This window comes from Schistocerca serialis, chromosome 1, assembly GCF_023864345.2.
Source record: "Schistocerca serialis cubense isolate TAMUIC-IGC-003099 chromosome 1, iqSchSeri2.2, whole genome shotgun sequence".
NCBI lineage: Eukaryota > Metazoa > Arthropoda > Insecta > Orthoptera > Acrididae > Schistocerca > Schistocerca serialis.
This window is the reverse complement of record NC_064638.1, coordinates 1,133,026,337-1,133,040,380: the sequence shown is the minus strand read 5'-3', so window position 1 is coordinate 1,133,040,380 and position 14,044 is coordinate 1,133,026,337. Positions and strand designations below refer to the sequence as shown.

The 14,044-nt window shown below is 39.8% G+C and overlaps 1 protein-coding gene across 1 annotated transcript in view; it reads left to right on the top strand.

Annotated features, from left to right (window-relative positions):
- LOC126417204 (mannosyl-oligosaccharide alpha-1,2-mannosidase IA-like) overlaps positions 1–2,993 on the top strand; it is a 66,015-nt gene extending 63,022 nt beyond the window's left edge. Inside the window, exon 9 of the mRNA XM_050085102.1 lies at positions 2,027–2,993. The gene's annotated coding sequence lies outside the window, so the exon portion shown is untranslated. The remainder of the gene's footprint in view (positions 1–2,026) is intronic.
- The last annotated feature ends 11,051 nt before the right edge of the window (positions 2,994–14,044 follow it).

Here is a 14,044-nt window from a genome sequence, read left to right as displayed (position 1 = left end):
TTACTGATTGTGACTGTGTTGTTATTTTGAATTACTAGCATATTTATTCCATTTTGTCTTTAATTTTTTTGTTTGGTAATTTTGTGCCAGAATTTTTTGTGAGCTAAGAGGCAGTAACAGTCAAAAAAGATCTCCCTACTGTCATTATGAAATAACCTGTAAATGAGAAAATAACTTAAACTGATGTGTGTGTGTGTGTGTGTGTGTGTGTGTGTGTGTGTGTGTGTGTGTGTGTGTGTGTGTGTAAAACAGCCACATTAAGGTGCTTTTATAAATGGTATCACTGATGGTAACACACAGATTATATTGTAAAATGATGTCCACAGACTATGGACATGTTAAGTTTATCATTGTACAGTATAATTTCATTTCAGTTTATCTACATGACAAGCAGTGACATGTGGAAATACTCTCACTCATTATATAGAATATCTGTTTAACAGCATCCAAGCCCTTTTGTGGCTGCAGTCAGGTACCAAATGTTCATTCTCCATCAGAGCACACAAATACAGCCCATACTCGTACTGCCACTTCTTTCTCCAGTGTTGCAGTGCAGCTGGAGTGAGGCACATTGGGAGAGTTTAATGGTGCCAGCCAGGTAAAAGTGTTACAAAAATATGAAAATTGGGGGTGGGGTGGGGGTGGGGGGTTGGAAAAAAGTAAGACCTTTGGAAAGTAGGCAGTTGCAATAGCAAAGTTGTGGAACAGAGGTTTCCTGAATCTGTTAGAAGATTGGCTTCTAAAACTAGAAATAGACTTTGGTTATTGCAGATGAAATGAGAAAGATAAAGTAGTATAAGAAAAAGAGTTAAAACATAAAATAGCAGGGGAAGTGGGAACAAAACTGTGAACAGTGCTGTAAATTTAAAGGTGTCTACTACAATTGCCAGCATGAAATACAAGTAAAGCATAAGGGACATGTAGAATGTATGCATAACAACAGTAAACTTTAGCACTAATTTGGATTAGAAAGAATGGCCATGTTATTGTAAATCATTGCTGGGCAAATTTAGTGCACTGTTGTTTGAGGAGGACTGTGAGATAATTTCGCCACCATCATCGTACATCTCGCACAGGGACAATGAGAATACAATAAGAGATATTACAGCATATACAGAGGCATACAGAGAGATGTTTTTTCCCTTGCTCAATCCACAAATGGAGTAGGGGAGAAATAAATGGAATAGGGGAAAAATTTGTTAATTTTGGTCTGAAGTACTCTCTGCTGTGGCCTGTACAGTGGCTTTTGGAGTGTATGCACTGATGTATGTTGCAATTAAGTACTGTTGAAGAAAAATCTTGTTAATGGAAGAGTGTGTTTAAAGAGTACAAGTTATGAAATTGGAGAAAGGTGGTATTGTGTGCAGCATGGAACTCTTTCTGATGAGCTAAGGACATCTCTTACCGTCAACATTTTTACCTGCATCAAATGAGAAATCCATGGAAGAATGTTTCTACAACTTCTATGGCACTTTCAGATTTGAGATAGTATCCGAATCTGTACTGGTTTTGCTGCACCAGGTCTCTCATATCTCTAGTCGGAAAATGCTGTAGCTGTTGAGAGGAGAGAGATGACTCATACTAGTAAACAGCCTCAAATTGTGGATGAGGAAGATAGACTGATTGCATCCTTTGTCTGGAAAGAGGTAACAAACTGATTCTGGAGGGAGGAGGGGGGTCGAATTTTCCAGTTCGTTGAATTTTCCAGTTCAAACTTTTGAGACTATTGGCTTAATAATTTTATTATAAAATTGATGTGTGTTGACATGTTATGTGTTGTTCTGCTGTTGTGGTCAGTCACGATGCATATTTAGGTTAGGAGATCTTAACCAGTTGGAAGACATTAGACTTTTCTGAATGAATACTATGCTTTAATTTATAAGTTCACTTTCACTTTCTCTTTTGAAGTTAAACCTGCCAGAAGTATCTAGTTCTGAAATAAATATTTTTGCTGTAAGTCTTGTTATTAGTATTATGTTGTTGTCAGTGGTAGCATTTATAATTGTGTTTTCATTTTTCCCCACAGGTTTAAATGTTGGACCAGAGCTGTGAAGTAGAATTTTCAGAGTTTGGAACATTCTCCTGTTGATATTTTAGTGAAGAGATGATTTAATTGGTTATTAAGACTGTTATTCATATTGAATGACATTAAGGGAAGGGTGACTTTGGGAATATTTTAACAAATAAGTTTTGTAAGCTTCCAAAGTGTTACGAAGTAGTGATAAAAAAGTGAAGTCATGGGACTGACTGAACCATGAGAGGACAGTTGTGTTGTGGAGATGCTATTCTGTAATATACCGTGTGTTTCTGAATACTGAATTGATGAAGACAAGAATATGTGTGTTTCTTTTTTAAAACTTTTTAACTCTTGAAAACAGAAGGAGTAGTGTAAATAGAGCACAAAACTACTGTGTGTACCCTCTTCTTAATGAACTGAGTGGCTTTGAAAGAAAAAAAAACACATTGATTATAATAAGGGTACAGTTTTTTGTGATGTTTGATAGCATTCCAGTGTAATGAGAGTATCGGGCAGACTTCATGATTCAAAAATCAATTTTCTTCTCCTGTTGGTTACATCATACAGGAAATCTCTAGATTTCACATAAGAATGTGAAGTACAATATGGTAGATGTTTACTTGAGGATATTGAAAACTGCTGTGTCCACATTCTTGTACAATGAGATTTATGGTTACGTTGAACTTGTGAATGTTTTTATAATTAAAAAAATCTTCTTTTATTTGTTAGCTTATTTGGTTAATTTTCAGTCTCTACACTCTACATTGTCATGATAGTCCTTCAGAACCAAAGCTTTCAGTCGGGGTGCTCTACCGAGCAACCCATTCAAAGCCTAAAACCTGACCATCTGTGGTCGTGTAAATCAAAATAGTAAATACCTATAACTTAATGATTCACAAAGTCCCTAACATGAAATATGCTTCCACATCTCTGAGTAATTCTGTGAAGGAATGCAGCTACAGTTCTTTTTTTTTTTTTTTTAAAAAAAAAAAATAAGTTTATTTTATTTATATTCTTTCCATCTAGAGATCTCTTTATTATCTTAAAGTATTTGACTGAGTTTTATTTCAATGTGTGTTTGACAAACTGTTAACAGCCTAAGAATAGTAGTATTTTATTGCTGCTGTGAGGATTTCTTACTGTGATACAGTGAAACCTGAGCTGTCATAGGGAAAGACTGGGGGCCAGTTAAAACTATGTTTATTATCATCATCTTCCAAGGTACAAAAACATGTCCTCGTCTGCCCACGAGGCTTGGAAACTCATTTGTGTCAAAAGCATTTTCCTGTAATGCATTTAATATTTAGCAGAGCATACGTGTAGGCATACTAGTGTTATGACTGAGAAAAGATTATCTAATTTTTTAGATGAATCTGGGCCTCTTTTAAGAGCCAACATAATTAATGTTCATGTTGAATTGTGCCGGTGATACATACATTGTTGCACTACCACAAGTTTTGTTTTATCTGATCACAATATTTAAAAGCAGAATGTACAGTTATATAATTCCTTTCTATTATCCAATGGCCACACTATTTGCAGTCTCTTGTTACTTCTTTCTGTTCTTCCAGCATCATCTACCAGAAAAAAAATGGTAGTTTTTTTTCTCCATTAATATAAAAATTATTACTGTACTTTTCTGGTGCTGATATAACACAAAATCAGCCCCTTCATTGAAATACATAGAAGCTGTGGCTTTAATAGTTTGTTTGAAGTAAAATGATAGTACTTACTTTTTTCTCCATCTCAGTTGTGCAGTACTGTATTAAGCCACAGCACAGCTGTATCTTGTGCATTTGAACTGTTCATTGCTTCAGTATTTTGCTGCCTTGACTGTATTGTGTACATCAATTTTATCTGAAATGTTTATCCTTTATAGTCTGGTTATTGCAACAAGTGTTTGATTGATCCATTAGTTGGTTAAAGCAGAATTTTTTTTAGCTGACGATGTAAAGTGGTTTTTTTTATGTTATGCAAAATATACAAAAATACTCAGCTTGCTCAGAATTTAAGATTTAATTGTGAACATACTGGAGGAAACATGACCGATAATAAAGTTATAAATTCTAATATAAATGCCAACATTATCTGTCCTCTACCTAACTCATTTAAAGCTAATGACAAAGACCTTGTACTGAAGAAACTTACAAGATGACAACTGTATCAGAGCGAAGTTACAGCATTTGGACAGGAAAAAATTGTAAAAATGAAGTAGCACACCAAATAAATTCACTTACAGAAAGCCTGTAAATACTATCCTGAAAAATATAATCCTTGTAGACAGTGTCCTGTCCTCATAAAGCATGTTATGTAGGTGTTCCAGGAGGAATAGTCAGTATCTGGGATTGTGACAAGAGTGATCATTTGAAGCAAGAAAGTCTGGTAAAACTGGGCTCTAAATTGCATACCTTAAGAACTCTGGGCACTTGCTCATTTTTGGTACTGTGAAACACTCATTTTCTACTCACTACTTCTCCAGAAACTGTCATATTCGATTCTTTGGTTACAGTCAGGAAACACTGAACAACAATTCATGCTAATACATGCAGTCTGTATGATATGAAGGACAAAAGAGTTTTAATGTGAGTCCAGTTTCTTCTCTTGTTGCCATGACACAGTATCACACATCACAGAACTCTCTGTTCTATAGTGTATGATGCATTTCGGAGCTGAGACAAGACTGCATAGAATAAACCACCAAATCGGCAGGTACCGCAAAGTGTGAAAAGCTGCTATTGCCATCCCACACTGCGGAAAGGATGCATCCATCCATACCAGGTTACATGCACAAACAAGATCAAACTCCCAAACACTATACAAGTTGTAATGCCGCCACTTTTTTTTTGGGTGTCATGAAACCTAGCAGTTTGACTTCAGTAGCAGAAGACAGGATGCTTCATGTCATCATTTCGATTTGCAGCATTGGGGGCTGCCTAGACAGCATGAGACAGACAAGGTCAGCTACTATAATACTGAAACTATAGTGATAAAAAGGGACTCTCACAGGGTGAAGCATTCCATTGTCACTCACACAGGACACAGATTTGTTGTACCAACTGCAACTGGCAACAGCATGTCGGCACAAGCAGACTGGGCATAAGTATAAATAATCATTAATTCGAGAACAGGGAGTAGAAGTTAAGGAGCACCAGCAGAGATGGGAGTGCAATGCCGGACAACCAGCCACTGTGGGACAGCCCACAGCCACTACGAGTTTGAGCTCCCACTGCTGAACCACCTATTAGCGTTGGTTCGTCCTCCTTGGACGTGGGATGCCAGTGGGCTGCAACGTGGTCAACTTCCAGCAGCTGCCAGACTCCTGTCCTGCAGGGCAGCAGTTCAAGACTTGCTCGTGCAGGTGCCCAGGCACTACACGCTGCCACTCACTAAGGCAGTTTCCACCATCGGAGACTGGCATTCCCTGCAAGAAACTCGGAAGTCTTCAGCTTCCCTGGCTCTGTCTGTGGGCAACTGTTTTCCACTATCAGAGCCACATACCACTGCATAAGCCACTGGAGTCAGAATTGCAGGGCTCTTATGTTACAGTGCAGTAGTTGTCAGTTCACTGCTGCCACATGCCACCACTCGACGTGCTCAACAGTGTGTGGTTATTGCTTCCATCGAGACATTACCAGTGTAGACAAGTAAGCATTAATAAAATCGTTTAACTTACTGATGTTGTCTGCCTGAGCTAACAACAGCCTGTTATGACTTAAGTGCACTGCCATGACACAACCCTGCACGGAAGTGGTCCTGCGCCCTCGGATCACTTCGTGTGATGTCAGCAGTGGGATCGATAATGCCTACAGCTACCTTTGGTGGATGAAAGAGATGGCTCGGCTATTGCGTTGTCGAAATTTTGTCAACCTGTAACGGGATAAGTGCAGCCTTTTCATTTTTTTTTTTTTACTGTGACAATCATGGAGAGACAGTGGGTTATTTGTCAAATGTGTAATTTTTTTGGTGAATTCAGTATGTGACAGGCAAACTCGGACAGTGTTCTGAGGATGTTTAACTATGATTGTTGGTTTTTGCCTTGTTAATATGGGCAACACATGTTTAATTTGTGCATAGTGAGTGAGGGAACATAAAAATCTCAAATCTTGCACGCGGTTTTTTTGAAAGCCAGATGTAACATTGTCGGTTGCATAAAATGAAATCAGTAGGGGCAGCTGAATCACCCTGTATAAGTTGTTAACTGTGTGTGGTTATATAGGAGGTGAAGCTGAGCACTGTTAACGAGTATTCAGTGTTTTAGTGTGTTTAGTAATAACGATGAGCAGCTACTCAGACGGAGTAGTTAAGTTGCAGTAAAAAGTATTATGATATGGTCAGTTGGCAGGATGCCAGAGTTTGAGAATTGTAAGAAATATGCATTAATTTGTGCCATTTGGACATAGGAGTAGTCTGGCCATACAGGGAAGCATATAAAGTAGTGAGACGTGTTGGGATAGCAGTATGTTTCAATGTCCTTGTTGCGTGTAGTTTGTGTCACTGATAGAAAGGTAATAAGGTCATGGATAGTACCACTGGGAGCGGGATTTTCAGTACCACAAGGGGCTGTGAGAGAGGTAATATTGGAAATCGTGAAAGGCAGGGTAGATACGCTATTAACGGACAACTTATAATTGTCTAAGAGATTAAGGGCAGATTGTATGAAGGAGGAGATTTTTGCAATGGAGTTACTCCAGAGTATGTGGAGAAGTGCCAGAAAGGATTTGACAAATAGTGGATTGAAAATGGGCCTCGGGAGATGAAGAATAGGAAGATTTTGGACTGGATGGAAAGAAAGGGAATACTGTTGGCAGAGAGAGACAGAACTGAGAAGGGATTAAAAGGTGTTGAAGGGTACAGGCCTGTTTCTAGTTTACTGTCTCAGCAATTTGTCCAACTACTATTGTTGTAGTTAAACCTGCCATTTCCAGGGGGGAAGTAGGCCAGAATTTGATGCCTGGTGAGACAATCTTGTAAGTGTGAAAATTAATATAACTAATAGAGTTGGCTCAATGCGCAGAGTGCTGTCATTATTGATGTGAAGCAAATAATGAAGTAGTATCAGCTCCAATACCATTTGAGATTGTGGAGTCTGAAGTAGCTGTGGAGTGAGCTGTACCAAACTGAATGTGGATAGCAACATGGGTGATTTAAGTGCAATAGTGTCTACCCCATTGGGAGGAATTGTTCTGAAGCCATAGGGGCCAGGCCAGATGTAGAGGAAAGTGCATGTGTCAGTGGTTTTTGTATTGTGCAGAGTAGAACTGCTGACAGTTATGTTATTGTAGATACTATGGGAATGTACAGGTAGCTGTTGATATTGATAGTTGTGTAGCAGATGTGGGAAAAAATGGTACAGAGCTGTATATTTCCACACAAGCAGGGTGAATGTAAGAGAGGGAAGAGGAGTTGTGTGTTAAAAAGTTAGTGATTGGGTCAACAAGATATAAATTGTTGAGGAATGTATGCCTGAGATAAGAAGGTAGCAGCTGTGCAGACACTGGGTTGTGGCCTTGCAGCTGTAGTAAAACGAAGAGCTATCAACCTGCTTGTCGTTCATATTTTGTGGAAGCTCTGGCTTATTTTTACGTATGGTTCCTAACATTGTCAGTTACCTTTTCTGTCCCAAATTTTACGACAAAAAAAAAAAAATTGTTTCATGTTACATTCTGGCCGTGCAAGTCAGAGGTAAGACCAGTAGCTACTCTCATTCACTGATTTTTTTCTGGTGCTGCTCTGCTCTCTTCTCCTGTACAGATTTGGGCTTTCTGTGTGTATGAAGATTTGCTGTCACACTAGAGTTCATATCTTGATCCCATATTTTGGCACTTTGCTTGGGATGTACCGCTTGTATGGGCAGTGGCTTCTAAATGCTGCCTGCTGCTCAATGACTGTCACATTTCTCTCTAGATTATACATTTTAGTGAGGACTTCTAACCACTTCTCCCAGCTACTGTGAACTGCGGTGAGTTAATCAGTATGTCGTCTTTCCTCTCTTGTGGATTTCTTATCAAATTGCAAGATGCGCAATATTTTACATAATGTTTCTTGGGTCTGGTTGCTCGAAATATGTTCTGGTCGGACGGTATCTTTATCCCACAAGAGATCATAGAAGGAGACCAAGAGATGAATTCAGCAAGCAGATTCAGAGGGATGTAGGTTGCAGTTGTTACCCGAGATGAAGATCGTTGCACAGGATAGAGTAGCATGGAGAGCTGCATCAAACCAGTCTTTGGAATGAAGAGCACATCAACAACAACAACATCATATATGTATGTAATATTTTTATTCTTTTGTGGGACTGATGTCACGCCAGAGAAGTTGAATTTTTAAGATTAGCAGCATCCTGTTGTTGTCTTACCTGCTGTAATCCTTTACTTTTTATTAGCTATACCGTGAACAGCATACAAACCCCAGACACTTGCAACACCTCTCCCATCAAGGTGTAGGTCATCCTTTTTCATTTGGTCCACTGACGCAATTCATTACACAATTTGTATATAGGAGTACAGTATACAGCTGAATTATTATGTACCACTCTACTCTATACTTTCCTCATATCGTGAGATAACTTAGTCCAAAAGTATGTAGGACCATTGCCTGATTACTGAGCTTCCTCAGCTGCTGTCGCTTCAGTATCCCCCCGAGTTAGACTTAATATGGCTAAAGCTTAATTATTTTTATTCACTGCTGTACCAACATATTTTGCTGATGCGGCTTTCGATGTACCTACATAATTCTCCTCTTGATCTTATGCGGGTGTTAGCACATCAAATATTAAATATTCATATAAGGGTACCATCCCTTTTCTTTCCCCTTCTGACATGATTTCATTAACAACTAGCATCTATAAAGGTGGTTCTTCAAACAAAAAAATTTTTTTGTTAACGTGCTTTTTCTATGGTTTTGTAGACATGTCCTGTGCAATGTTTTCATTTCGGCAACATATGCTATTGTATGTATGTTTTCTAGGACTTTATGCCTCCAACATAAACCGGTAGTATTAATTACACTCTCATCCACATCTTTTTTGAGGAATATACAAAATTGTAATGGGTCAGTATTCGTTAATTATAAATCTACTTTGATTATAAGAGACAGATGGTAATGACTGTCTGATTATGTTACACTACTTAGCCACATGTGAATATCTCTCTCTCTCTCTCTCTCTCTCTCTCTCTCTCTCTCTCTCTCTCTCTCACACACACACACACACACACACACACACACACACACACACACGATACTGGGAGACTCGGAAACTGCTATACAGAAAAAGAAATAATAAGTAATATAGCAGCTAACTAGGCATCCTGTGGTTGGTACCCCATGTATTCCATAAAGAATACCTGCTCTCCTGAGGTAATGGTGCTTAATATCCATTCTCGTGTGCCTCTATCCAAGAAGGAATCCTAGATATCCTTAGTCAACTAGTTTGCTTAAAAGGCCTCCTGCACTCAACTTCAAACCTACCATGTTGCTCCTTTGTAATTTTTCCAAAATATTTAAAATCAGCATTTCACATAAGGCAAAGTTCACACGAAAATGTACAACTGTAACTCACTCTGTACTTTTCACAAGAAATCGCTTTATTACATAATAACAGCAAGTCATTTGTCTTCAATCTTTTTAAAAATCATACATGTCTTGTAAATTATCATCAGATGATAGACAACTTAAACCTACACAATTATTTTGAAATCATTGACAAAATTCTGTCAAATAAATGTTTCACCAGTTAAATTGGAATCATGCATCAAAATTGAATAATCTTTCCAAAATGGACTTATTAGCTATGACCTCTGGCAAATGGGGTTTGTTGATACTTAATTCACCATATCAGTGCTATACACTTCCAACATTGATAAAGCAGAACACAAAATGTCTACCCGATGTAAATCCGAATCTTGGTTTGGAGTATTTAGACTGTTTGTTTTGCTTCAATATTTAATTCAACAAAACCCGTAATTAATTTATTTACAACAGAGTAAGACTGTACAGTTATACGAAAATGTAACACCCTTGGTGTTGTCACTATAGTAGCTTCCAGTTCCCATATTTTATTGATTTTTTTTCTCAATTTTCTGTATAAAAACCAGCAATATCTTCCTCAAGTCTGGCATTAGTTGTCTATATTTCAGTATTTAAGTTATCCCCTTGTGTATTTAACTCAGCTTTTAATTCTGAATGAATGTTACAGATTTTATTAAAACCAGTTTCAATTATTTAAACGGGCATCTTCATACAAAATATGATCAAAAGTATCTGGACACATGGTTGAAAATGACTTAAAAGTTTGTGGCGCCCTCCATCGGTAATGTTGGAATTCAATATGGTGTTGGTCCACCCTTAGCCTTGATGATAGCTCCTACTCTCACAGGCATCTGTTCAATCAGGTGCTGGAAGGTTTCTTTGGGAATGGCAGCCCATTCTTCATGGAGTACAGCACTGAGGAGAGGTATTGATGTCAGTCGGTGAGGCCTGGCACCAAAACATCCCAAAGGTGTACTGTAGGATTCAGGTCAGGACTCTGTGCAGGCCCTTGTCATGTAACCACTCTGCCACAGGCCGTGCATTATTAACAGGTGCTCAATCATGTTGAAAGATGCAATCGCCATCCCCGAATTGCTCTTCAACAGTGGGAAGCAAGAAGGTGCTTAAAACATCAATGTAGGCTTGTGCTGTGATAGTGCCATGCAAAACAAGGGGTGCAAGCCCCCTCCATGAAAAACATGACCACACCATAACACCACTGCCTCCAAATTTTATTGTTGGCTACACATGCTAGCAGATGACGTTCATCGGACATTCACCGTACCCACACCCTGCCATCACATCGCCACTCCACGCAATGTTTTTCCACTGTTCAATCATCCAATGTTTATGCTCCTTACACCAAGCGAGGCGTCATTTGGCATTTACCGGTGTGATATATGGCTTATGAGCAGCTGCTCGACCATGAAATCCCAAGTTTTCTCACCTCCCGCCTAACTGTCATAGTACTTGCAGCGGATCCTGATGCAGTTTGGAATTCCTGTGTGATGGTCTGGTTTGATGTCTGCCTATTACACATTACTACCCTCTTCAACTGTCGGCGGTCTCTGTCAGTCAACAGACGAGGTCGACCTGTATGCTTTGCTATCACATCGGAAACGGTGGACCTAGGAATGCTTAGGAATGTGGAAATCTCGCATACAAACGTATGACACAAGTGACACCCAGTCACCTGACCACGTTCAAAGTCTGCGAGTTTCGCAGAGCACCCCATTCTGCTCTCTCACAATGACTACTGAGGTCACTGATACGGAGTACCTGGCAGTAGGTGGCAGCACAATGCATTTAATATTAAAAACGTATGTTTCTGGGGGTGTCTGGATACTTTTGATCAGAAAGTTTATCTGGGATAAAAGGTTACAAGTCAGAAGTATTTCAGAATACAGCAGCATTAACAAGAATAATTACACAAAAGCTGTTCAGAATACATACCAGGATACAAACACACGGTGTCTAAATCAAGAGAATAAACAAGACACTTGGTCATTACAGTGGCCTCATCCTTAAGGAAATGTCAGCTATAGAATAAAATTGCATTGCTATGATCCAAAGCCAATGGCACAAAGCTACATGCAACAAAATTCCAGTGCAAACATACCTTATAGTCATATTTATAGTAAACTTATTTAAAACACATTGTAAAAACATGGCTGCAGTATGCTAATTATACAGGCCAAAGCAATGAATTTAAATTTGTACCAGCACTGGGATTCAAACCAGTCTCTCCTGCTTACAGTGCCAGTGTGATGTAATGGCCAAAGCATCTGCCTAGTATCAGCCACAGCTGCATGGAAAATCCTAGTACATCTCCCTCCCCAATACAAATTCCAACTCATACCTCAGTCCATTGCTGATCCCCCTTCTAAACTCGCATCAGTATTGCTGAGGTGCTCCAATACTGGAACAGTACCTGAGCAGTGAGTGAAAAGGGTTTCAATTGCCTGTACCTGTAGTTGATATCCCTGAGACATATTGAATCTCATCTTTATCTGTGGTAATTATGTAAGCCAAAGCAATGAATTAAAATTTGTATTGGTGCCAGGATTCAAACCTGGGTCCCCTGTTTTAATTCACTGCTCTGGCCTACATCATTATTGTAGATAAAGATGAGATTCATGTCTCAGGAACATCGGCTGGATGTGATTAATATATCATTGTAGCAATTTGAATACGACAGAACAGTTTTTCAGCAGCTCCTGTCCTTTCACAGCACAGAGTTCCATTTGCGAATTGTAATGAGCTTCTAATAAGAGGAAGCAACTTATATTTTTATTTACTTTGTGCACTTCAGCTTAAAAATCCTAAATTTATTGTATGTTTGTGTTTCTAGCTCCCAGAGTTTCGCATTTTAACTACAGGTTAGTGTGTATTCCCACTGTTTGTTTTGTTTCAGGTTTTTGTTTTCATATGAATAGTCAGTTACAACTGTAGAACTCAGTTGGTCAGCAGCACTTCAGAATACAGCATTTTGTTTGAGAGTTCCATGTTTTAATCACAGTTTATCCTATAGTTTCTCTGCCTTTAGGGTGAGTGGGGACTGGGGTTGCTGTGTTTAGATGCTAGTTGAGTTGGTGATGCTTTGCTCACAGCTCCATGCAATGCTGGCTTCAGTCAAGAAGTTTGAGGCTGCTGCCAATGAGCATAGCCACGGGGGGCTAGACCTGGTTATGCAAGGTATATCCAGCACATTGCTTAGGTCCCCTGATTGGTCTACTTCTGTGACCTACCTGGCACTGTCCGCATTGAGGATAATCCCCCTCCTGTGGTCGAGTGGGAGGTTGTTTCGAGGTGCGGCAGGCAGCAAAGCACTTTGCGGGGGTGGGGGGGATTGAATGGCCTCTGGATTTCATCTGATGACTAGGTTTCAGGTGCTATCTGTGGCTGATAAAATCACTGAGCTAGATGCAGTCACTCTCTCTGTTCCAGAAGAAGCCTCTTGGCTGGCAAGATCTGGGTATTCACAGAGGGCGAGTTTACTGGTAGTTGGGAGCTCCAACGGCAGGTACAGGGTGTTTCAAAAATGACCGGTATATTTGAAACGGCAATAAAAACTAAACGAGCAGCGATAGAAATACACCGTTTGTTGCAATATGCTTGAGACAACAGTACATTTTCAGGCGGACAAACTTTCGAAATTACAGTAGTTACAATTTTCAACAACAGATGGCGCTGCAAGTGATGTGAAAGATATAGAAGACAATGCAGTCTGTGGGTGCGCCATTCTGTACGTCGTCTTTCTGCTGTAAGCGTGTGCTGTTCACAACGTGCAAGTGTGCTGTAGACAACATGGTTTATTCCTTAGAACAGAGGATTTTTCTGGTGTTGGAATTCCACCGCCTAGAACACAGTGTTGTTGCAACAAGTCGAAGTTTTCAACGGAGGTTTAATGTAACCAAAGGACCGAAAAGCGATACAATAAAGGATCTGTTCGAAAAAATGCAACGGACTGGGAACATGACGGATGAACGTGCTGGAAAGGTAGGGCGACCGCGTACGGCAACCACAGAGGGCAACGCGCAGCTAGTGCAGCAGGTGATCGAACAGTGGCCTCGGGTTTCCGTTCGCCGTGTTGCAGCTGCGGTCCAAATGACGCCAATGTCCACGTATCGTCTCATACGCCAGAGTTTACACCTCTATCCATACAAAATTAAAACGCGGCAACCCCTCAGCGCCGCTACCATTGCTGCACGAGAGACGTTCGCTAACGATATAGTGCACAGGATTGATGACGGCGATATGCATGTGGGCAGCATTTGGTTTACTGACGAAGCTTATTTTTACCTGGACGGCTTCGTCAATAAACAGAACTGGCGCATATGGGGAACCGAAAAGCCCCATGTTGCAGTCCCATCGTCCCTGCATCCTCAAAAAGTACTGGTCTGGGCCGCCATTTCTTCCAAAGGAATCATTGGCCCATTTTTCAGATCCGAAATGATTTCTGCATCACGCTATCTGGACATTCTTCGTGAATTTGTGGCG